Source organism: Hyperolius riggenbachi, chromosome 1 (assembly GCF_040937935.1).
Source record: "Hyperolius riggenbachi isolate aHypRig1 chromosome 1, aHypRig1.pri, whole genome shotgun sequence".
NCBI classification, from domain to species: Eukaryota; Metazoa; Chordata; class Amphibia; order Anura; family Hyperoliidae; genus Hyperolius; species Hyperolius riggenbachi.
This window is the reverse complement of record NC_090646.1, coordinates 425,470,416-425,496,523: the sequence shown is the minus strand read 5'-3', so window position 1 is coordinate 425,496,523 and position 26,108 is coordinate 425,470,416. Positions and strand designations below refer to the sequence as shown.

Below are 26,108 nucleotides of genomic sequence, written 5' to 3'. Positions count from 1 at the left end.
CCTGTCGCCGCAACACGTGCGCGCCGCGTGTTGCGGCGACAATTGTAGCCCGTGAGTATGGGCCATTAGTAACCATTGCTAGATTAATTAGCTTTGCCATAAAAATTAGCCCAAGACTATGTAAGAGATATTACTTTGTGAACCCAGGTAAGAGACATTGGGGTAGAGTCACAAAACTTATTTTATGGATTATGTTACCATACTGTTACTCACAACTTATCTATCATCTGTCTTGAAGTGCGTACACACCTTTGATGAATTGTTCCAAAAGATTGTTCCCCTTTGTGTTCTAAAAGATCGCACACCAACGTTCACCGAAGATGGTGGGTGAAGGACCAAGTAGCAAAAGTCAATAGAGTTATCCAAGGAAAGACCGCACGGCGCACGCCACTGTAACTTGAACTTTTTATTGCTTCATCATTACTATATACATACAATCAATCATATAAACGTAACTCTGCCTTGACAAAGGGGACCCTGCGTGGCCCCGAAGCAATCGCCGGTTTTATAATCAATTGTGTGTATATGGTGAGGGAAATGAAGAGAAAGATCCGCACCACCTTCAGAAAAGCTTAGTCTATTTTATTGGAAAAAGACATACACAAGTTTAAAAGGAACTTTAAGGCAGCCTTAAAAGTTCTTTTTAAACTTGTGTATGTCTTTTTCCAATAAAATAGACTAAGCTTTTCTGAAGGTGGTGCGGATCTTTCTCTTCATTTGCTACAGTTTGAGTCCCATGGTGTCCGGGACTATTGGATCTGCACACCTGACCATCTGAGATTGATGGAAGCCAAGTAAGTGCGACTCCACACTCAAAATGTATATGGTGAGGGAGCAATAAAAAGTTTCTGTTAAACTGGTTTGCAGGCCTTCCTTGGATACCTGCATGCACATTTGTTGAATGTTGAATCGGGACCCAATCCCCTTGGGCAATGTCGCTGGGCCGCGCTGTAAAGATGTGAGTCAGCTTTGTAGCTGACAACGTGTACTGTTGTTATGTGAAGGGTTGACGGAGCAGCTTGTGTGTGTCTTCATGCAAAGGGGGGGGGAGGGAAGGAAATCGGTCGTCGCTTGGGGTGAGTTGATTGCTTATCGTGAATCAGGAGAAAAGGAGAAAAAAAGAGTAAGGGCTGGAACCCACAAGAGCGTTTTTTTGAGCATTTTGGCAGCGCTGTGATACGCTAGCGTTTTGCCAAAACGCTCAGCTGATGTTAATGGATGGGGCAACTTCCACAGGAGCGTTTGCGTTTCCCAGAAACGCAAACGCAGGACCTGCAGCATTTTGGGAGCGTTAGCGATTTAATGTAAAGTATTGAAACGCTAGCGGAAACGCTCTGCAAAACCTAAACTGAGCGGTTTTGCTAGCGTTTTGCGGTTCAGCACACTGTAACAAATTTAAAAATAATTCACAGGACCAATCAGGATAAAAACGCGAAACGCAAAACGCTACACAACCGCTGAGGAAAAAAATACACTGTTGCAAAACGCCACCGAAAACGCGCATGAATCCACTTGCAAACCGCTCAGACAAAACGCTAGCGGTTGTGTTTTGCGTTTGCGGATTTCAGTGGGTTCCAGGCCTAAGGGAGGATTGGCTTCAGGCAGGGGCAGTAAAAAATGGAAATTTCTGACAGGTTTCTCTTTATTTACTATATAAAATTCACTACAATCAAAATGTGGACAGTACAATGTCTATGTTATTTATGTATAACTAGTATTTATCTACTTATATATGTGTTTTTTTCCTGGAATAGTATTGCTGGCTGTCCCTGCCACTTTAATTCTGGTATCTGGGCACCCAAATGCTTCATTCTGGTGTTTGGGGTGCCATATGGTTGTCTAATATCTACACTGTGGCCCACAGATAAAAAAAAAAAACGTCCTTTGCGGCAGTATAAGTCATTGCATTTTCACATCGCCTGCATGAGTGAGATTTTTTAACATACCTGATCACCCTTTCTATAAATAAATTAAGAGGCAGGGAGAGGGAGGATTTAATTTAATTTCTCTCCCTAGTGCCTTGCCTGGTCTCTAATTGGGGGAAAATGTTTATCTTGGACCCTAAGCAAACTTACATGCTTCATATGAGCTGCAAAGGGGTTTGCTATACCAGTTTTAGAAATGGCTCAAACCTCCGATCTTAGGTTTGCGAACCTCGAACGAGAACCTGCGCAAAAAGTTCTGTTCACGTGAACTTTTCGAATCGCAATAGACTTCAATGGGGATGCGAACTTTGAAAACTAGAAACATTTATGCTGGCCACAAAAGTGATGTAAAAGAGGTTTCAAGGGGTCTAACATCTGAGTTTTTGCATGGCGGAGTGGGATACACGCCAAAAGTCCCCGGGAAAAATCTGGATTTGACGCAAAGCAGCGTTTTAAGGGCAGAAATCACATTGCATGGTAAATTGGAGGCCTAAAGTGCTTTAAAACATCTTGCATGTGTATACATCAATCAAGTAGTGTAATTAGTGTACTGCTTCACACTGATAGACCAAGCTCACTGTGTAACGCACTGCACACAGCTGTTTGTGTAGTGACGGCCGTGCTGGACTGGTGCGCACCATGACAAGAGTGCAGGTGATGGCTGCTTTCCAGCCCATATGGTCGCTGGGCTGAGGTAGCTCAATGACAGAACAGTGACTATCCAGCTGATCGAATTTGGTCTGTCCACAATGAAGCAACGACCTTATTGTATTGGGTGGTCCCCCCCCCCCCCAAGACACTCATATAGCCGGCGGTCATTGCTTCGGTGACATGCAAGCCCCTTCAACGTGGCAAGGTATCGATCACGAAGGGGAATTGACATATGTACATGCCTTTTGTTTTGTTGTTGCAGCTGCAGTGCAGCCAGAAAAATTAGGCAGGCATGTACACGCACCAGAAAAATTACTATAGTGGCCGCTGCTAGCAGCGACCTTAAAAATTCAGGAATCTGTCTGGAGTCCTGGACCCTGTTGGTGGTGGCGGAGAAGGCAGTCAATCGGCCTGCAGGCAGAGATGCTGTGTGGGGAGTGACTTAGTCATGGGGCAGGCAGTCACACGGAGTGCAGGCAGAGATGCTGTGTGTGGGGACTGATTTAGTCTTCGGGCGGGCAGTAGCCCTCCGGGATCCATGCCTCATTTATTTTGATAAAGGTGAGGTACTGAACACTTTTGTGACCTAGGCGACTTCTCTTCTTCGCTGAAGGTCCTTTCTGACAGGATGCTTGAGGCAGGGCAAGACAGAAGTTGGATGGCAAATTGTGACAGCTCTGGTCACAGGTCAAGCCTGCGCACCCAGTAGTCCAGGGGTTCATCGCTGCTCACAGTGTCTACATCCACACTTAAGGCCAGGTAGTCGGCTACCTGCCGGTCGAGATACTATGAATAGTGGTAATCATTAACAAACTGTTCCCCATCCCCCTCTTGCCACTCTAACACTGTAGTTGCCATTGGTAGGTTTTGGTGCGCCGTATCAATTGTTATGTATAGAGTGCTTGGGGGGCCCCAATGTAAAACTTGCATCGGGGCCCACAGCTTCTTAGCTACGCCACTGCGTACACCCCTTGCATAAATATATGGTAACCCAGATTTGTGAGTATAACATTATACTTCTCCTTCTATAACCGTAAGTTACAGTGCATACTACACTATATTGGGCTCTCGGTGCTCCCTCTCCTTACCTTACCCCTTGCATAAAGCCTTGGATTATGGTCCCCTCTACGCTTGGGCCTCAAGGGGGAATCTATAGTATGAGTGGGGCCTGCTAAGAGGGTGAGAGTAGAGGGATCCATAGTAGCCTCTGAGAGAGAGGGAAATACACACATATATATAACCAGTGTTAGAGTAGAAAGAATCCGGGCACCATCGAAAGGCAACTTCCAAACTTTATTTCATCCCCATGTGTAGACAGATACAAAGTATGCAAGGTTGGTCTTACAGCCGTTTCACAAGCAGATACGCTTGCTTGCTTACTTTGTATCTGTCTACACATGGGGATGAAATAAAGTTTGGAAGTTGCAGTTCGATGGTGCCCGGATTCTTTCTACTCTAACACTGGTGTGATTAAGTTCCTATTGTCTGAAGGCACGTCTAAACCTTCCATAACTAACCCCCACTGGTATTGCCAACAGCAACTAGTGCTGGTTCAACTGCATCTCTTATCTACTGACACATATATATATACAGTGGGCGGTAGGGTGGCACTGTGGATAGCGCTCTCACCTTGCAGTTCTGGGTCTGTGGATTGAATCTGGGCCAAAACACTACCTGCATGGTGCTTGTATGTTCTCCCTGTGGTTGTGTTCACTCTCTTTTCTCCCGCTATCCCAACAACATACAGGAAATTTAATTAGCTTCCTCAAAATGTGCCTTAGACTATGATGGATATATGACTATGGTAGGGATTAGATTGCTGACAGTTATATTGCTGACAGGTATGTATAACATGAGTAGGAATCAAAGGAGTGAGCAGCAGAACTTTTTATTTGAATGGGAAGTAAAAGTTTGAATTATGAGAATTCAATGTTATATAGTAGCAGTAGGGTATTGTAAAGTGTTAGCCATCAGAAAAAGCAAGACGTTTTAAATCAGGATGATACCATTTCTGTACCGTAGGAGGATTACAAAGGATGAGGTACAGAGCCTGAAACTGTCTCTGAATTATGACCCCACTGGAGCATGGGAAAAACTACAAACCTTCTATAGGAAACTACAGAGATTCCTAATTAACAACAAAAAGAAAAAAACTTCAGAGACTTAGAATTTAGAGTGGATGCCTGGATGCACAAGCAGCAGAAAAAGAGTCACCCACAGGTGTAATGAATCTTTCCTCTTATCAGGCTACTGAAGCTAAAATGTCAGTACTCTCCAAAGGCCTGTCATTCTGCCCTGCGAGACCCATAAACAGGATTGCACTCTGTGGAGATATGGAGGGATTTTTCAGAAAGCTGCGACTCAAGGAACACTACCATGATAAGGGTGCCTGGGATACAATGGATAATGGACCAAAATGCACCAGATCCAAAAAGAAGAAAAAAAGATGGACCCCCAAAGAAGGAAAAAACCCGGCCCTGGATAAATACATCAACAAATTCAGAATCTCCCACAAGATCCTGAATAAAAAAAAAGACACTGGCCCAGAACGTCACCCAACAGGAGCGACCGGCCATCAGATCCCTTAAGGAGAATATGGACATTATTATTAAACCAGCGGATAAAGGTGGTGCCATAGTCATAATGAACACCAGTGACTACATCCAGGAGGCACAAAGACAGTTATCCAACACCACTCACTATGCCAAATTACAGGGGGACCCCACAAAAGGCTACAGGATGGCACTCAATAGGATGGTTAACAGATTGCCTGCAAACATCAAACAACATGTAAGGACCCTTATCCATGAAGAGCCTAGAAGAGCCTAGAACAGCCTGCATTTAAATGCTTCCCAAGATCCACAAAGAGGGAAACCCAGGCAGGCCCATAATCTCAGGGAGCGGAACTCTTACAGAGAACATCTCAGGGTGGCTGGAAAACATCTTGAAACCTCTTGTCTGTAAAAGACCCAGCTACATACAGGATACCACCCACCCCCTGAACAAACTGACAGCTATCGGCCCAGTACCTGAGGGAACCATACTGGCCACGATGGATGTCAAGTTCCTATACACGAACATCCCCCATGATGATGGTATTGCGGCCTGTCGTAAATATCTTCAGGGTCAGGGCATACCTGTAAAGCCTATTGCTGGACTGATCAAATTAATTCTCTCATAATTATTTCACTTTTGGACAGGACCTCTATTTACAGCAGATGGGCGTGGCAATGGGTTCACGATTTGCACCACAGTATGAAAATCGCTTCATGGCCAAAATCGAAGAGGAATACCTCAATGCATGTCGCATAAAACCCATGGCCTACTTCCGCTTCATTGATGATGTTTTAATCATCTGGTCCGCAAGTGAGGATGATCTTCTCCAGTTCCACAGGAACTGCAAAGCCTTCCATCCTATAATCAAATTGAAACTTACGTACTCTCAGACAGAGATTAACTTTCTGGACACCACCATATACATCAGGGGTAACAACCTACAAACCTCCGTGTATTGCAAATCTACAGACCATCCCACATACCTAAGATATGACAGTTTTCATCCCAAGCACATTAAGAACTCTATAATTTACAGCCAAGCTATAAGGTACAACCGGATTTGTTCTGACAGGATGGACAGAGACAAGCACCTGGATCGCCTTAAAAACACTTTCATTAAAGAAGGTTACAGTCCTATGGCTGAGGCCCAAATCAGGAAAGCCAGCATCATTATTATTATTATTATTATTATTATTATTATTGATTTATAAAGCGCCAACATATTCCGTGGCGCTGTACAAAGTAAGAAACAAACATAATAATACAGACAATGGTGTACACCAATATACAAGATACATAATTAGTGACAAAATACTAAGAATGATACAAAATACAAATTATAGAATTGGTAATGACAGTGATAAAATTAACATGATGAATAAAATGTATAATGGTTACCAAGACACAAAGGGGGAGAGAGCCCTGCCCTTGCGAGCTTACAATCTAAAGGGAATGGGGGGGCGGGGGAAACAGGAGGAGGGGTAGTATGCAGCAAATATATAGAGGCTTTGTGTTTTAGGATACCTAGTGAATGTGAGGAGTTGATTCTAGAGGAGGACAACAGAAGATCATGTGCCGATCTGAGATTGCGATTGGGTTTGTATCTGGAGATTAATGAGGATATGTAGAGGCTTTGTGTTTTAGGATACCTAGTAGGAGTGCAATTTGGTCTTAGTACAAAGGGAAGTGGCCTAAGGTAGAGCATATGCTTGTCGGAACAAGTGTGTTTTTAGAGAGCGTTTAAAGGTAACAAAGGTTGGCGAGTGACGGATGTGTTGTGGGAGGGCATTCCAGAGGAGGGGTGAAGCGCGTGCGAAGTCTTGTAAACGTGATTCTAGAGGAGGACAACAGAAGATCATGTGCCGATCTGAGATTGCGATTGGGTTTGTATCTGGAGATTAATGAGGATATGTACCGGGGAGAGAGATCGTGGAGAGCTTTGTAGGTTAGGGTTAGGAGTTTGAACTGAATCCTCTGGTTAATTGGCAGCCAGTGAAGAGCTTGGCAAAGAGGGTCGGCAGAGGAAGATCGAGAAGAGAGATGAATGAGACAAGCAGCTGAGTTCAGTACTGACTGGAGCGGGGCCAGTTTGTTAGACGGTAGTCCACAAAGTAGTACGTTGCAGTAGTCCAGACGAGAAATTATGAGAGCATGTACTAACATTTTAGTTGTGTCTTGAGTGAGAAAGGGACGGATGCGAGATATGTTTTTGAGTTGGAGATGGCAGGAGCTGGTTATAGAGTGAACATGAGGAATAAAAGAGAGAGATGAGTCGAATATCACCCCCAAGCACCGAGCTTTGGGAACTGAAGTTATGGGAGTGTTATTAACATTTATTGTTACTTCAGGCAGGGAGGTGGACAGAGACGGTGGAAAAATTATTAGTTCAGTTTTACTCATATTAAGTTTTAGGAAGCGAGAGGACATGAAGGAGGATATAGCAGACAAGCAGTCAGGAACACGTTTAAGGAGGGAGTTAAGGTCTGGGGCAGAGAGGTACAGTTGTGTATCGTCTGCATAGAGGTGGTATTGAAACCCAAATGAGTTGATTAAATCACCAAGACCATGCATGTAGATGGAAAAGAGGAGGGGACCAAGGACAGAGCCTTGGGGAACTCCGACAGACAAAGCATGAGGAGAAGAGATCTGATCTGAGTAGGAGACTGTGAAGGACCTTCCAGAGAGGTAGGAAGATAACCATGTAGGAGCAAGGCCCTTTATTCCGACATTTGAAAGTATTTGTAGGAGTAAGGTGTGGTCGACAGTATCAAATGCTGATGACAGGTCAAGAAGGATGAGTATGGAAAATTGACCTTTGGATTTGGCTGTAAGAAGGTCATTGGCCACTTTGGTAAGGGCTGTTTCCGTGGAGTGGTTAGAGCGAAAGCCAGACTGGAACTGATCAAGTAGGGAGTTAGCAGATAAATAATGGCTTAATTCTGCATGTATATGGCGTTCAAGTAGTTTGGATGCAAATGGGAGAAGTGACACTGGGCGGTAGTTGGCAAGTGTGGTAGGATCTAGAGAAGGTTTTTTAAGTAGTGGTGTCACAACAGCTTTTTTGAGTGGGGACGGAAAGATGCCAGTAGAGAGGGACAGGTTAAATAGCGTTGTTAGTGCAGGCAAGAGAGATAAGGATAGCTGCGGAATGAAATGGGAGGGAATAGGATCCAAAGAACAGGTGGTTAGATTAGCTTTGGCAATTATAGAGGAAAGAGAGTGTTCAGAGAATGGAGAGAAGGCAGTTAGAGAACAGTCAATGAGAGGTGTGGAGGTGGGATTTGAGGGCTGCATGGAGAATTCACTTCTGATTTTGTCAATTTTATCAGTGAAGTATGTTGCAAATTCTTCAGCTGATAAGCAAGATGAAGGAGGAGAAGGAGGGGGATGGAGAACGGAGTTGAAGGTGCTGAACAAGCGTTTTGGATTGTGTAAATGGGCGGATATTAGGGAAGAAAAATAGGACTTTTTTGCCACAGAGAGTGCGTCATCCCCAGGACTAAACTACTGAAATATAAGCAAAACCAGAAAGAGGACCGTGTCCCTTCGGTTGTCACCTACAACCCACACCTGGAAATCTTAAGGAGGATTGCTAAGGAACTTCATCCCATTTTACACAAGGATCACAGACTGAGAAAGATATTCCCTAAACCTCCCCTCTTGTCATATTGGCAACCACACAATCTGAACCAGATGATTGTCAGGAGTTCTTTGAATAGGCCTCAACAAAATGGAACATCCCCTGCCGACAAAAAAGGTGTGGGACCTGCAGACACATTTACTCCACTGACAGGTTAACGATACCAGGTTCACAACAGAAGTACAGAGTACAAGGCACATTTTCCTGTGGTTCCACCAGACTGGTATATCTGATCATGTGTGCTAGATGCCCCAATGTTATGTACGTGGGAGAAACTGGACAAACTCTGCGCAAACGTATGAATGGACACAGGCAAACTATTAACGATACCAAATCTGAACTCCCAGTTGCTACACACTTTCGTTCCAACAGACACAGCATGTATGATCTTCGTGTCACTGCCCTGAAGGGTGGCTTCAAAATGTCAAATGATCGATTAATAGCAGAAACAAAATTTATAAATTGGTTGAAAGCAGTGGACAAGGGCTTGAATAAGGACAAAAACTTTTTATATTGGTATGAGGCTGATGATATTTAAACTCTTTCTCAGCCTCTATAGCTAAACTTGTGAACTCAGAATTTAGGATACCTCTGTGTTAGTCCAACTCCCAGGTCTGGGAGCATGGTGTAAACGAGGATCCTTATCTCAGCTAACAACCTCTCACCCCATTTAGATGTTCTATTTCACTTAAGACATCTTATTGACATGTATTTATGCTTGAAAAAAAATCTATGTTTTCCCTTTTGATGTTGCATGTATATAGCTGTCTATACCATCAGCCTGCAAACAAACAGGATGTAAGCCCGACGAAGGCTGAAAGGCCGAAAGCTTGCTTATTCGTATTATTTTTAGCTAGCCAATAAATGTTATCATCCTGATTTAAAACATCAATGTTATATAATGTGTGTACAGTGTGAGGCTATATTAGTGCAGATGAAAATTACCAACAACATTACTGTAGTCAGAGCTGGCTCCTACAGATTTACAATAACAATAACATTTCTATAGCGCTTTTCTCTCATAGGACTCAAAGAGCTTAGGCTCTTACAGATTTAGTAGTTGGTAGTAGGAGTAAGTGTTAACACAAGAAAATTATATTTCTGCAAATGTCAAACTGAACAGGTGGGTCTTTAGTCTGAATTTAAACACGTCCAGAGATGGAGCTGTCCTCATCTGCTGAGGTAACGAGTTCCATAATGTAGGAGCCTCATGACAGAAGGCTCTGAGACCAAAAGTTTTCAGGGGGACTCTGGGTTTTAACCATGTTTGTGTGTCTTCTCCATGATTTGTAGCTATGCCTACTCTTCTATTGTGGTCATTTAAAAAAAAAAAAAATTAGCAACCAATTTTACCTGTTGTTGATGCGCTTATTCAATATACAAAAAAAAAATTCCCACAGTTAAAAGTCATGAGAAGCTCTGTACAAATGAATGTACACTTGTATTTACATGCATGTTTATACTCTGTTTGTCTTGGTTGAACAACACTGATTAGCCTGGCCAACAACGTTCAGCCAACTGAATTTCCGTCCAAGATTATTTGGCATAAACACAGATCTCACCGCTACATAGCCAAAACTGGTTGGATAAGGCAACAATCATGTCTTTTGCATAAATATCACAGATCTATGTCACAAAGATGCTGTGTCAGTGTCCCAGAAGGCATCATTTTCAGAGGCTGCGTCATTAAGTGTGACTCGTCAGTATCAATGTCAGTTTGTGTCAATGTTAGTGTATATGATTCTGTCAATAAATGTCAATGTCAGCCTTTCCCCGTCACTGCGAAGGTCATATTCTGTTTGTAAGTACACACCTATGTAAGTTATCTTGTTTCAGTCAGTGTATATAGGTTTTTTTTCAATAGCTTTAAATGAAAACGAAAGGTCATGGGAATTCAGTTAAAATTTCATAATCTCCAAGAAAGCATTTAGTCACAGAATCTTAAAATCTTTTTATCCTTGTATTCTTGTATAATGTAAAAAATGTTACACATACAAAAAAACTTTTTATTCATTTGTGTTGATAATTAAAGATTATTGTATCTTCCCTGATCTTCCCATGGCATGATAGTTCTATCTATAAAATAGTCTAGTCTTCAGACTTGATTGGACTTGATTTAAGGACCACTATAGCGGAAAAAGTAAACAGTTAAAATCTGACAGGTTTTGGACTAGTCAATCTCATGGGGATTCACGTTTTTTGGTTTTTTCAAAAGCATTTGCTAAAAGGCAGTTGTTAAGTCTAACTGCCAAAATTGTAAGATACCAGTCTCCCTTCTTGATTGCACACTATTTTTGGCAGTTAGACTTAGCATCTGCTGTTCAGGGAATGCTTTTGAGAACAAAGAAAACCCTGAGAATCCCCTATGAGGAGTCGGACTAGTCCAAAACCTGACAGTTCGGTCATATTTTAACTTACTTTTTTCGCTGTAGTGGTCCTTCTTGACAATGTTTAATCTTTTTTGAGGGAATAACCACCATGGTTAAAGCGGCCTAAATTAATAACTTTAATTTCATCTGCTGTAAGATTGATCATAAAATTTCTGTAATTGGGAGATTTACAAACATTTTTATCCAATATATGAAACAAAAATCAGTATCGAAAGCCAAATGTATAAACTGATACTGCAAGACATTATGTAATAGGATAAAAGCTTTGTTTATATTTTATAGCAATTACAAGCATGAAGTGGTGTATCTTTTATGAAAATTTTTTTAAATGGAAGATGTGGTAAATGAGCCTCTTGATGCAATATACTATCAGGGTTTTATCTTTATATGTAATTAGAAGCAGGGCCGGATTTGTATTCTTTACCGCCCAAGGCCCACTGTCACCAGCCACCCCCCTTCGAATAGGTAGTGAGATGACCCTTCCCCCCTTCCCTCCAGTATAGGTATCCAGATGACCCCTCCCCCCATTCCCTCTAGTATAGGTAGCCTGATGAGCCCTCAGTATAGGTAGCCAGATTACCCCTCCCCCCTTTCCCTCCAGTATAGGTAGCCAGATGACTCCCTTAATCCCTCCTTTTCCTACCCCCCTCCAGTATAGGTAGCCAGCTCACCTTCACACCGCAGCAGCCATCAGTGTCACTCATTTCTCCACTCGTCTCCATTGCAGAAGCTTCCTCTTCCTTTCTGTCTCCAATGCTGCCCAAGTCCATAGTCGCCAGTCACTATGCAAATGTGCACAGAGAGCAAGAAGGCGGCTAGCTGCAGAGTACTGCGGTCAGGCACTCATCTGATCTCCCTGCATTGCAGCATTTGCAAGATTGCACCAGTTTAGCCTGCTGCTTTGGTGCCCTTGCTGCTGTGGTGCCCTAGGCCATGGCCTAGGTGGCCTTGTCCTAAATCCGGCCCTGATTAGAAGCATTAGTGCACTTTTTAGCGATGTGGGATAACATTTTAATAAAGGCAGCTTAACATTCCTGGCGGTAAGCCCGACCTCAGGTCGGGCTATGCCGCGCAAGAGGATTTCTCAGGCCCTGCTGGGCCGATTTGCGTAATTTTTTTTGTACACACAGCTAGCACTTCCCAGTCGCCGCTGCTCCGCGCCGATCCGCCGCTATCGTCCGCGCCGCAACCCTAGAACGCTTGCGCAGCCTGGCTTATCAGCGCCAGGCAGCGCTGAGGGGTGGATCGGGACTCCCTATGACGTCAAAACGTTGATGACGTCGATGACGATCGTCGCCATGGAGATGGGGGAAGCCAAACAGGAAATCCTGTTCTGAACGGGATTTCCTGTTTGCGCTGATCGCCGGAGGCGATCAGAGGGGGTGGGGGGATGCCACTGCACAGCGGCTATCATGTAGCTAGCGCTAGGCTAGCTACATGATTTTAAAAAAAAAAATGTAAGTGCTGCGCTGCCCCCTGCCGGTTTTAATAGACCTCCAGGGAGGTTAAAGGGAACCTGAGGTGAGTGAGATGCCATATTTATTTACTTATAAACAATACCAGTTGCCTTGCAGCCCTGCTGATCTTCTGGCATATGTAGTGCTTGAGTCAAAACCCTGGAACAAGCATATGGCTAATCCAGTAAAACCTGAGTCAGCTGAGTCAGAGCACCTGATCTGCATATATTTGTTCAGGGTCTATGGCTGAAAGTATTAGAGACACAGGATCAGGAGGACTGCCAGGCAACTAGTATAGTTTAAAAGGAAATAAATATGGCAGCCTCCATATCACTCACTCTCACCTTGGGTCCTCTTTAAAGCACAATCATTAAAAAAATGTTAAATTTTTGGGCCAAAATTGGTTGCATGTATCGATTGGACATGCTGCAAGATATAGGGCTGACATGCTTGATCGGGTACGTTTCGGTAATGGAGTGCGATATCGGGACGAGCACCGAACGTGAGAAAACCCCCGGCGCTGTCCCCCATAGTGAAAAATGTGCCCCTTGCATGCTTACTTTATCTGTCTATGTCTGCAACTTCCTACTTCTGACTCAAGGCTCTCATGAGCAGGATTGCAAATACTTCAATAGTTGGATAAACTTGAAGTACTTACCTAAGAAGAAAGAAGCCTTTGGATCCTTCAAAGACTTCCCACACCGTCCTCTGGACCTCCGCCACTGCCCGGGACCCTCTTTCACATGGCAACCACGACCCTGTTCATGCATGAGCACGGCAACGCTGCACCAGCACGAGCATGGCTGCATCTGTGTAGTAGCTTGGAGCTGCTTGTGCATGAGTGGCTCCAGCTTAATGCACACATGCCACCGTATTCTTGCAGGCGCAGTATGGCCATGCCCGTGCTTGGAGAGGAGTGAGGGAGCGAGCTTGAAATCCGTTAAGCTCTTGGAGTTCTTTCAAGGGTCCATGAGCAAGGACATGACAGGCCTCTACAGGACCAAGAGGCTTCCCTCTTCTTAGGTATATGGTTTTTGACCCAAGGTTCACTTCGTGTATGCTTTAAAGTCTACCCGAGACAACAAAAGGAAAAGATTTTATACTTACCCAGGGCTTCCTCCAACCCCTTAAGCACTTAAGAGTATTTTGCCGTCCTCTGGAATGCCTCCGTTCTTCTGCTAGCGGCCCTGGTAATATGGCTCAGTGACGCCAGTCGGTCTCTTCTGCTCATGTGCTGCCCCACCAGTTATGTGAAGAAGAGGCCGACTGGCGCGGCTGAGCCAGTTACCGGAACCGCTAGCAAAAGAATGGAGGCACTTGAGAGTACGGCAAGGGACTCAGTGGTGCTTATGAGGCTTGAGGAAGCCCCAGGTAAGTATAAAATCTTTCCCTTTTGCCGTCTCAGGTTTTCTTTAAAAGCACAATCACTTTATATTCAATCCTACTATGTATTTGACCAGATAACATACACTGAAAGCAGGTGTGAGTAACATAGCATGTTGAGTTGCATTAAAATGCCAACATGATTTTGAAATAAATGTATACATTTATTTCAGATTTACTTGATCTATTCCTTCTCATATGTACAGATAAATATTCAGAAGCAGCCTCTCCCTATACAGTTGTAATCCTTGTGTTATGTGGAAGTAGGGATAGGTCACAAATACTCTGACTCATTTACTCCTCCTAGATATGTTTATTCTTGCTGAGCACAGTACACTGATTTATCTTCAATTACTGCAAAGGAAGCAGTTTGGCCTATTTACAGTATAGATTGAGTTACACCCCCATGCTGTTGCTCACATGTTTTGGAAGAAACAGCTGTCCTTTCTTCCTCTGGCACTTTTCACAACTTAATGTTGTTTCTCTGTATAATTAACTAAATTACACCTGATAATAGCAACTTAGCAACACATTACATTGAGTATTTACTGCTACCCTAGTTACATGTTTATCTTCTAATAAAAACTGCCTATGACTAGCAATCTGTGATCACAGTATATTAATAACAAACAGAAGGCGTAAGCTCTAACCATAGGAAACCAGATATTACCCAAGTGCAGACAATTGATCCGTATGATGCAAATATGAAGGGAAGATAGGTCACTAAAAAAACAAAAACCTAATAAGCAACTGAGTACAGAAGACACATTAGTTTCCAATAAAAACTCCCAGTTGCTGTCATAAGATTCCAGTTTTCAAGTTCAGAAAGTCAGTAATTAGTTAGTGTAATGAAACCAGGCACATATAAGAAATGTTTGCTAAGCACTGCCAATGGTGTCTTGGTAGAGACCATGCCCTCAACTCTCATATATATGTATAATACATTCAAACATATTTATTTAATTGTATGTAGCTGTGAACTGGCAGTGGGGTCCTGTGGGCCCCTTGACAGTTCACTAAGGTAAAGCAGATTTGTTACCACCATAGGCTATATGGGGGAATGCATCTGCCTGCCCTATATTATCACAGACCACAATGAAATGCGTCCCGTTTACCGCAACGGATCCCATAGATCAGCTGCAGAGTGACAAGTGAGAACGGCTCCTATTTATAGGATGTTTACTCAAACACTTTTGGAACCATTTCAGGCTTTTACCCATTTACAATCCACTGTTGGACTTGGTCCCACAGTGTTCCACCCAGCTTCTGATGTCAGAGGCATGGAGCACAATGGCTGTCACTGGAGGTTCTATTGTCGGCTAAAATCAGACATGGTGTCTGCCCCTTCAGATCAAAGTGTTGTACTAAAGTCCGACTCTTTGATCACCGCCAGCACCACGCTGCACCTCTGAACCACATTATATAAATATTATATGGGCACATCTGGGCTGCCTGCACTGCCACCAGATTTAGTCCAGCACAGTGCAAGGACCCTCAGTTCCAAGTGTCAAACTAAGTAAAATATTTCAACCTCAGTGTAATACGTTACTACGCAGTGCCACGCTCCACTGTGTAGTTACGTACTACACTGGCGTGCTTGCATTCCGAGGTGACCCACTGATATTTCAATGTTTTTATTTACGCTTCATGAAATGCTGGAGTGCATTGAAGTAAACAATCCAACTGTGTAAGATTTTGCTAGTAATTTAGTACTGAGATACCTGAGACTTTAATTCTGAGACTTGCACACCTGCTGCAGCTATTATAAGGACTTCATACCCTCTTTATTTGGTTTCCAATTCATGTTCTGTAGATTGCATCGACAGGCATGAAAACATTTCAAACTCACCAGTGAGAACCAGTTAAAAGGTAGGTGGAAACAGAGCTAGACAGGAACTATAACCAAGGATTGATCTTCACCCCAATCAATAGCTGAAACCACCTTTTCCATGAGAAATCTTTACCTTTTCTCAAACGGATCCCCAGGGGGTGCTGTATGGCTGATATTGGGGTGAAACCCCCCCCCACAATGTGATGTCATCACCTAGGGACTGACATCACACTGTGGGAGCCTTTTTGCATTGTGGGAAATAACAGATGATTCCAACTGCCAAAAAAGCAGCATCTCCTTCCACAGACATCACCTGCAAGCAGATGTAAATGTAAATGTTTTATAATGGGTAAACACTTGCTACATTATTTATAAATAATTATTGTAAAAATTAAGCACTTTTTTTCATTTCATTATTTTCACTGCAGTTTCTCTTTAAAACCTTTACGAAATATATAAAGGCCGTAGATGACCTGTGCAATCAGACTTCACTTACTTGTAACTGAAATACTTTGAGCCTATAAAGTGTATGGATAGTTTTATGACCTCACCAAAACTGATACTGAAACTGGGAGGGTTTTTAGCTTTCTCAAATTCTCAATGATTGTTTACAATCTTTCTTCACACCATAATTACAAAGTATCAGTAAACAATCAAATGTCTTTATCACACACAGGTGATAAGGAGTAAAGAGAACTGTCTACACAGGAGATAACACTCAGAGGTAAATCTCTATATGAGGCTACAGAAGAAAGAATCAAAAGAGAGGAAACACATACTGCTTCTTGTCTATCAAAATGATACGATATAATGTACTTATTGTCCAGCGCTGTGTAATATGTTGGCGCTTTATAAATAAATAAATAAATAATAAAAATAATGAAAACAGTTACTAATAATAACAAGATATTTTATTGGTTGATTTGTTGATTTGAGTGCTAGGTTCGGCAGACGTCTAATAGATGTCAATGCAAATTATCGGTTTTCGGGCGCCAAAACGGAGAGTTTGACAGTTGGCACATGACAGGCCATCCTAGCTATCCGATCAGGTACTACTTAGGGTGTAGTTAGACAAGCCGATTGACTATTATTAGCTGGTCGGCTAGTAGAGTGATGTGTAGTTGTTTGGGCACCAGGGAAGGTGGGGAGAGGGTTAGTGTTGGCATTACGAGGGAGGGTTGGTGGTAAGCTAGGAGCACACGCGCATCATTGATTTCGTGGGTGTTTCTGGGGGTTTAGGACATTTTGTGTTCGAGATTTTGCATAATTGTACGCAATGTATTTAATTTAGAAATGCATGCATCGTAAAGAAAAAAGCCAACTGCTGTGCCCTTTAAAATTACAGCAAAAGACAAAAATGCAAAATGCAAACTATGTGCGATTCCCAAGCAGGTCATTAACTACAAAGAGCAGTATGAAATTGCGCATTGTGCTGTAAAACACACATTATTTTCCTATGTGTGCTACCTGCTTTAGGAATTAGGAGGGGAGGTTGGTGTGAGCCAAGAAGGGGGAGGGGGGTTAGTGTTAGGTATTGGATGTTGGGTTCGAGTGAGAATAGGGGACCGTGTAAGTCTACAGGATAGTAAAATATCAGTAATGACAATATTGATATTTTAACTATCAGCATCATCCAGCACCTAAATGAACTTGTGGCACCACAATGCATACTCTAATTTATTGCAGTCTAGTCACATGGGAAGCTATACTATCCTACCTCTGTGAATGGAGATATAGTTAACATTAGTGGTTCTGGATACACAGTTGGTTTATGAGATATGAAAGAAAGATTTATATATTGCTAAAGTGAAAAATGTGTCCTCTTGCTTTTAGATTTGAGGAAAAAAAATGTTAATTTGTAATTACCCTCTGTTTTTTTTAAAGGCAATGCCTTTGCCCGTGGCCAGGGTGCCACAGGCTAAAGATGAAAATGCAACCCGGTCTAATGAATATTTAAGAAATGAGTCTACTGGGGAACCACACCCTTACAGCAGCAGCACATGCATATGAATGCCATGTCAAGCACTTGCTAAATAAATCAAATAATCACAGTCATCAGGCACTGATGTTAATTTATACATAGGAGGCTTATGTTTAATCTTAACAATGCTAATTTGAGTAATGAGTGACAACAACATTGTATATTGTGCATGGGAACTCAAGTAAGCATTCAGAGATGTTGTCTTGACAACCATACTAAACATGTTATTATTCATGCAGCTTTAAGATGAAGCAGGAACTTCACAGCTCCAGAATAAGGCCGAAATGCAAACACTCAGCAGTCAATTGACTACCTGCCAGACTCAGTCTAATTTAACAGCGAGGCGGAAATATTCTATGTGCTAGCCAGAATGAAAAAGTATTAATTAGCGTTTGTGGCCGGAGCCACCACAAGTAACAAATGATGGCCTTAGCAGCAAATGATGGCTATTGGAAATGATCAATCCACAAAACTCATTAATTTATATACTCATTAATGTGTGCATATATATGTGGAACGTTCTTTTAAGAAGTAAACTATACTACAGTCAACATTTTTATCCATTAAACATTGCTAGTTAGGGCTGGTTCACACAGTCTTCTACGCATGTTTACTAAGTAATTTCCGGCTGGTGACAAAAGTGAAGTTTAAAGGGATTAACCACTGCTTCCATTTACATGAATGGAAGCAGATGTTTAAACAACGCCGGTACCTGCTTTCCCATCATTCACATCAACGCTAGTGTTGGGCGAACAGTGTTCGCCACTGTTCGGGTTCTGCAGAACATCACCCTGTTCGGGTGATGTTCGAGTTCGGCCGAACACCTGACGGTGCTCGGCCAAACCGTTCGGCCACATGGCCGAACTAAGAGCGCATGGCCGAACGTTCCCCGAACGTTCGGCTAGCGCTGTGATTGGCCGAACGGGTCACGTGGTTCGGACCCGAACGCGCTCTGATTGGCCGAACGGTCACGTGGTTCGGGTAAATAAATACCCGAACCACGTCATATCTCCGCCATTTGTCTGTGGGTTTAGCTTTGGGTAGGCAGGCAGGGTAGTTCGCGCTCCAGCCACGCTAGCCAGGGTCCCCCCCAGTCATTGTGTGTCACTGCTGGGAACAGTAGTACACCGCTCGTTCAGCCACACTATATAGCATTCTGTGTACTGTTCTGTGTCTGCTGGGAATAGTGGTACACCGCTCGTTCAGCCACACTATATAGCATTCTGTGTACTGTTCTGTGTCTGCTGGGAACAGTAGTACACCGCTCGTTCAGCCACACTATATAGCATTCTGTGTACTGTTCTGTGTCTGCTGGGAACAGTAGTACACCGCTCGTTCAGCCACACTATATAGCATTCTGTGTACTGTTCTGTGTCTGCTGGGAACAGTAGTACACCGCTCGTTCAGCCACACTATATAGCATTCTGTGTACTGTTCTGTGTCTGCTGGGGATAGTGGTACACCGCTCGTTCAGCCACACTATATAGCATTCTGTGTACTGTTCTGTGTCTGCTGGGAACAGTAGTACACCGCTCTTTCAGCCACACTATATAGCATTCTGTGTACTGTTCTGTGTCTGCTGGGAACAGTAGTACACCGCTCGTTCAGCCACACTATATAGCATTCTGTGTACTGTTCTGTGTCTGCTGGGAACAGTAGTACACCGCTCGTTCAGCCACACTATATAGCATTCTGTGTACTGTTCTGTGTCTGCTGGGAACAGTAGTACACCGCTCGTTCAGCCACACTATATAGCATTCTGTGTACTGTTCTGTGTCTGCTGGGAATAGTGGTACACCGCTCGTTCAGCCACACTATATAGCATTCTGTGTACTGTTCTGTGTCTGCTGGGAATAGTGGTACAACGCTCGTTCAGCCACACTATATAGCATTCTGTGTACTGTTCTGTGTCTGCTGGGAATAGTGGTACACCGCTCGCTCAGCCACACTATATAGCATTCTGTGTACTGTTCTGTGTCTGCTGGGAACAGTAGTACACCGCTCGTTCAGCCACACTATATAGCATTCTGTGTACTGTTCTGTGTCTGCTGGGAACAGTAGTACACCGCTCGTTCAGCCACACTATATAGCATTCTGTGTACTGTTCTGTGTCTGCTGGGAATAGTGGTACACCGCTCGTTCAGCCACACTATATAGCATTCTGTGTACTGTTCTGTGTCTGCTGGGAATAGTGGTACACCGCTCACCCGCCACTGTATAGCATTGTGCTCTGTGTCGCTGCTGGGAATAGTGGTACACCGCTCACCCGTCACTGTATAGCATTGTGCTCTGTGTCGCTGCTGGGAATAGTGGTACTGTATAGCATTTCTGTACTGCCACTGTACTGCTGCCAGTCAGCGTGTACTGTAAGGATAAGTGAAATGAGGAAGAAATCCGGTGAAAGAGGGAGGGGCAAGGGAAGAGGTGTTTCCCCTGACGGTTCACGTACAGGCCACAGGGGAGCACCCAAGAAAACCCACTCAATACCGCCCATGTTGTCCAGGACAACAACCCTCACAAATCCAAAAGAACAGGACCAGATAATTACTTGGATGACCTCTCAAGCGTCCAGCAGTGGGTTAAGCAGCACCAGCACATCACGCACGAGGTCCGAGTCCTCAGCCAGTTACAAGGAGCCAGTGGGCACAAAGCTGACACAACCGGCAGCGACACCACGCACACAACTGCCAGATAACCAGTCCGATGAATTACCTCAGGACACAATGGGGTATTCGCAGGAGCTATTCCCAGCCCAACAAACTTCCACCTTTCAAAGGTCAATGGAGGAACAGCCAGAAATGTTGTGCCTGGATTCACAACCGTTAACTGTGGGAAATGCACCGCGCACTGAAATACAAGGCGAGTCCGAAGAGGACTCGGAAACCCAAATCCCAGAGCAATTTGGGCAGGAGGGGTTGCAATTGCAGGAGGTCGGCCGACAAGATCTGGAAGACGACGTTGGAGTGTGCTGCGCAGAGGTTGTTGTGGGGAGCTCTACTCCACGGCGGCGGCCCACAATGACATATGACGAGTTTGAGGAGATGGAAGAGGAGGGTATGGACAATGTGGACAGAGACCCAGATTTTGTTTGTGAACGAGAACATCGCCGTCGTAGCAGCAGCACAGATGAGTCTGTTGAAGAACCCACTGCTGCACGAGCTCGCCTTGTGCCACAAGGTAGGCGGCGCGCAATTTCAGGCACCACAAGCGTGGAAGTTCAAGTGAGAGGCAAAAGAGGAGCAAACAGAAATCGCCAGCAAGGAGGCAGGTGCTCCAAAGTCTGGGCTTTCTTTGAAGACTGCACTGAGGATGTTACCATGGCGATTTGCAAGGTGTGCAAGACCCGCCTGAGCAGGGGGAAAAGTATTAACAACCTCTCCACCACCAGCATGAGCCGTCACATGCTATCCAAACATCCCACTCTTTGGGCAAACGCGTCAGGACAGGGTACCAGAAACAACACTGCCTCCCTTGGGTTCACCAGACCCGCCTCAGCAGCAGCAGTAGCCCAGCCATTGCGTGGTTCACAACATTCACAAACATCAGACGACGCTGACACTGTCACTTTCCGGAGTAGTGCTCTTGAGGTCTCCCAGTGTTCTTCAAACACAACAACCAACAGCCCTTCCGTGTGCAGCGCTACGGTTCAGTTGTCTGTGTCGGAGATGTTTGAGCGCAAGAGGAAATTGCCAGCAAATGACCCCCGGGCCGTGGCAGTAACAGCCAGCATAGCCAAGCTTCTGGCCTGCGAAATGCTGCCATATCGATTGGTGGAGACAAACAGCTTCAAGGGCATGATGTCAGTGGCCATCCCACGTTACGTGGTTCCCAGCCGCTACCACTTTGCACGCTCTGCAGTGCCTGAGTTGCATGAGCACGTGGTCAGCAAAATAACCCGAAGCTTGAAGAATGCCGTTGCCTGCAAGGTTCACCTCACCACTGACACCTGGACGAGTGCGTTCGGCCAGGGTCGATACATCTCCCTTACCGCGCACTGGGTGAACCTTGTGGAGCCTGGCAGCGATTCCTCACCTGCTACGGCACGGGTGTTGCCCACGCCACAAACAGCTGCACCGCCGTCCCTCCCACTGGATAACAGCAGCACCTACCTCTCTGACTCCTTCTCCTCCAACGCATCTCAAAGCTGTACCTCATCCGGAAACGCTAACCCAGCAGCAGTAGGATCGTGGAAGCAGTGCAGCACAGCTGTTGGCATGCGTCAGCAAGCGTTGCTGAAGCTAATCTGCCTTGGGGATAAGCAGCACACAGGGGAGGAAATTTGGAAGGGAATAAAGGAACAGACGGATTTGTGGCTGGCACCGCTGGACCTGAAACCGGGCATGGTTGTGTGTGATAATGGGAGTAATCTCATTCGCGCTTTAAGGTTGGCTAAGCTGACACACATCCCTTGCCTGGCGCACGTGATGAACCTAGTAGTTCAGCGGTTCCTGAGGACATACCCAGGCGTGGCCGATCTTCTGTTGAAGGTGCGTCGAGTGGCCAAACATTGTAGAACTTCCAGTACTGCTTCGGGGGCACTCGCCAAGATGCAGGAGCGCTTCAATCTCCCCCACCATCGCTTGCTGTGTGATGTCCCTACGCGCTGGAATTCTACGCTGCACATGCTAGCCCGCTTTTGCGAGCAGAAGAGTGCAGTGGTCCAGTACATGACGGCGCAGTACCGAGGCGCATCCGGCCAGCTGCCAAGCTTCTGTGGATCCGATTGGGCCAACATGTTGGACCTCTGCCAAGTCCTCCAAAATTTTGAGCAATCCACGTTGCTTGTGAGCAGTGACAACTCTTCAGTCAGCATTACCATACCACTGCTGTGTTTACTGAAGAGGTCGATGTTAAAAATCAAGGAAACAGCTGTCATGATGCAACTGGGGGAATCTGAAGGAGAAAACGATCAGCGTGATGGTACCAACATCAGGCCATCCGCCTCAGGGAACGCTGGCCCCAGCAGCTATGACGAAGAAGAGGAGGAGGAACAGCTGGAGTTGGAGCAGGAATTTCATGCCACCACTGACGAGGGCCAGAGCGGTGCACGTTGGACTTCCACAATTCAACGCGAATGGTCAGCAGAAGCAGACCAGGAGGAAGGTGACGACTATGATGCATCACAACAACTATCACAACGCTCACAAGAGGATGATGAGGATTCTGGTAGGACTCTGGCACACATGGCTCAATTCATGCTAGACTGCATTGAACGTGACCCACGCATTGTGCGCATTCTGGACAACACCAATTACTGGGTTTATACCCTTCTGGATCCACGGTACAAACACAATGTTCCAAAACTGCTTGAAGAAAGAGTCAGACAGGTCAAAATGGAAGAATACCAGCAGGCCCTTGTGGAGACTTTAGAGAGGAGATTGACATCCTCCCCCTCCTCTAGCCAGTTGTACGCAGACAGACTGACTTCCGCAAACCCAGGACGACCAGGAGGGCAGCAAACAACGCAAGCCGCAGCTAGTACCCAAAAGGGAATGGTATCGGCAGTGTCCTTGGAGTGGGAAAATTTTCTGACACCCATGCAGCAGCAGCCCACAGAACAGCAAGCGTGCAGATCCACCTCCAACACCGATCGCCTGGAGAAGATGGTCAAGGACTACATGTCAGATGACGTAGCTGTGTCTAACAATCCATCTGCACCCTTCAACTATTGGGTATCGAAGCTAGACACCTGGCACGAACTGGCAATGTACGCAATAGAGGTGCTGGCTTGCCCGGCAGCCAGCGTTATGTCGGAACGCTGTTTCAGTGCTGCCGGAGGCATCGTCACAGATCGGCGTATCCGCCTCTCCACAGAAAATGCAGACCGTCTGACTCAAATTAAAATGAATCAATCCTGGATTGGAAACGACTACGCAACACTCCAGGACCCCAACCAAGTAACATGACCAATGAACATCTGGGATGGTTTAGCGTTTCCGGTCCCTGTTTATTGAACCTCTCATCTGTATTACACTTATGACTGCATGGCGGCAAAAAGCATTGCTATATCCGCACGCTTTTTGTCCTCATGCAAGGCCTGTGTTGTTGTGTCTCAAAAAGCTTGGCCTTCTCCTCCTGCGCCTGCTCCTAGTCCTGTTCCATCACGTCTGCTGCTGCTGGGTTAGCATTTCCAGTCCCTGTTTATTGAACCTCTCATCTGTATTACATTTATGACTGCATGGCGGCAAAAAGCATTGCTATATCCGCACGCTTTTTGTCCTCATGCAAGGCCTGGGTTGCGTCTCAAAAAGCGTGGCCTTCTCCTCCTGCGCCTGCTCCTGTTCCATCACGTCTGCTGCTGCTGCTGGGTTAGCGTTGCCGCTCCCTGTTTATGGAACCTCTTATCTTTATTACATTTATGACTGCATGGCGGTACAAAGCATGCTATCCGCACGCTTCTTGCCCTCATGCAAGGCCTGGGTTGTTGTGTCTCACAAAGCGTGGCCTTCTCCTCCTGCACCTGCTCCTGTTCCATCACGTCTGCTGCTGCTGCTGCTGCTGCTGGGTTAGCGTTGCCGGTCCCTGTTTATGGAACCTCTTATCTTTATTACATTTATGACTGCATGGCGGTACAAAGCATGCTATCCGCACGCTTCTTGCCCTCATGCAAGGCCGGGGTTGTTGTGTCTCACAAAGCGTGGCCTTCTCCTCCTGCGCCTCCTCCTGTTCCATCACGTGTGCTGCTGCTGGGTTAGCGTTACCGGTCCCTTTTCCTGGAACCTCTTATATGTATTACATTTATGACTGCATGCCGACAAAAAACATGTTACCTGTGCAAAGAAAACAGACATTTCCCGCATTTAAAAGACAGTTTTCCCTTTGAAACTTTAAAATCGATTTTCTCAAAAACTATAAGCTCTTTTTGCAAATTTTTTTTTTCCTCTTGTACCCACTCCCAAGGTGCACATACCCTGTAAATTTGGGGTATGTAGCATGTAAGGAGGCTTTACAAACCACAAAAGTTCGGGTCCCCATTGACTTCCATTATGTTCGGAGTTCGGGTCGAACACCCGAACATCGCGGCCATGTTCGGCCTGTTCGGCCCGAACCCGAACATCTAGATGTTCGCCCAACACTAATCAACGCTTTGATAAATCCAGTCATCTTATCTCATCCTGGATGGCAGGTGTAGCATCCAGGATCAGTTACGTTTGGCAGTTCCGTGTATCGTATGGAAGTCAAAATGTGACCACGAAACACTGGGAATGCCACCAAAGGTTGCCAATTGGTTTTCTGCTGGGTAGCAGGAAAGCATTTGACAGAGTTGCCGTTGCTGCTGTCACTGTTATCATCACTGTTTAAACTGCAAAGAAGCAGGTGGTCAGGCAGTGCTGTATGAGAAAACTTCAGCCTGTGACCAGCCTACTTTCTGCAAGCTAGATCCGGCATGGTCAACCTGTTAGTTATGGGGTCTGTTTGCCTAAAAATATGTGCAAGCACTTTTTGTTCTCCATATTTATTAAAAAAAACCTTTGTATATAATGGTTGACTGCTATATTTTTAATGTATTGATCAGACCAGATTTACACATCATATTGGGGCTCTTGATGTCCATTCATAGTGAATCAATCACACACAGATAGACTCTCACTCCAGGAGACCCTCAGCTGGATGCAACAATCCCTGTCTCTAATCCTCATTAAAAAGCACAGGTAATTGCAGGGCCAGATTTGCCATGAGGCACTGTGGGCCTGTGCCTACAGACGCCTGATGATGGATAGGCGGCTAACTCCCCTCCCCAAGTGCCTCCCTCCTTCCCTATGCAGAGACCTGATGAGAGTGTAAACGAGAGGTTTCTCTCCCAGCTCTCTGCATTCTACCGATGAGATCTCACTTCAGTCAGGGGCACCTCTATTGACTTAAATAGACACTGAAGCGAAAAAAAAACTATGATATTATGATTTGTATGTGTAGTACAGTTAAGAAATAAAACATTAAGATCAGATACATCAGTCTAATTGTTTCCAGTACAGGAAGAGTTAAGAAACTCCAGTTGTTATCTCTATACAAAAAAGCCATTATCTCTACGACTTCCAAAGTCGTGGAGAGGGCTGTTTTCTGACTTTTATTATGTCAACTGTTAGTTAACTATTTACTTTTCCTCTGGCAGAGGAGAGGTCATTAGTTCACAGACTGCTCTGAAAGAATCATTTTGAATGCTGAGTGTTGTGTAATCTGCACATATTAGAGAATGATGCAATGTTAGAAAAAACACTATATACCTGAAAATAAAAATATGAGAATATTTTCTTTGCTGCTAATCTTCTAGTAATTATCCATAGTACACAACCAAT

The 26,108-nt window shown here is 44.8% G+C and overlaps 1 long non-coding RNA gene across 1 annotated transcript in view; it reads left to right on the top strand.

Moving 5' to 3' along the window:
* LOC137552902 (uncharacterized) overlaps window positions 1–16,577 on the top strand; it is a 34,844-nt gene extending 18,267 nt beyond the window's left edge. The window contains exon 3 of the long non-coding RNA XR_011027190.1: window positions 16,510–16,577. This is a non-coding gene — a long non-coding RNA (uncharacterized lncRNA). The remainder of the gene's footprint in view (window positions 1–16,509) is intronic.
* The last annotated feature ends 9,531 nt before the right edge of the window (window positions 16,578–26,108 follow it).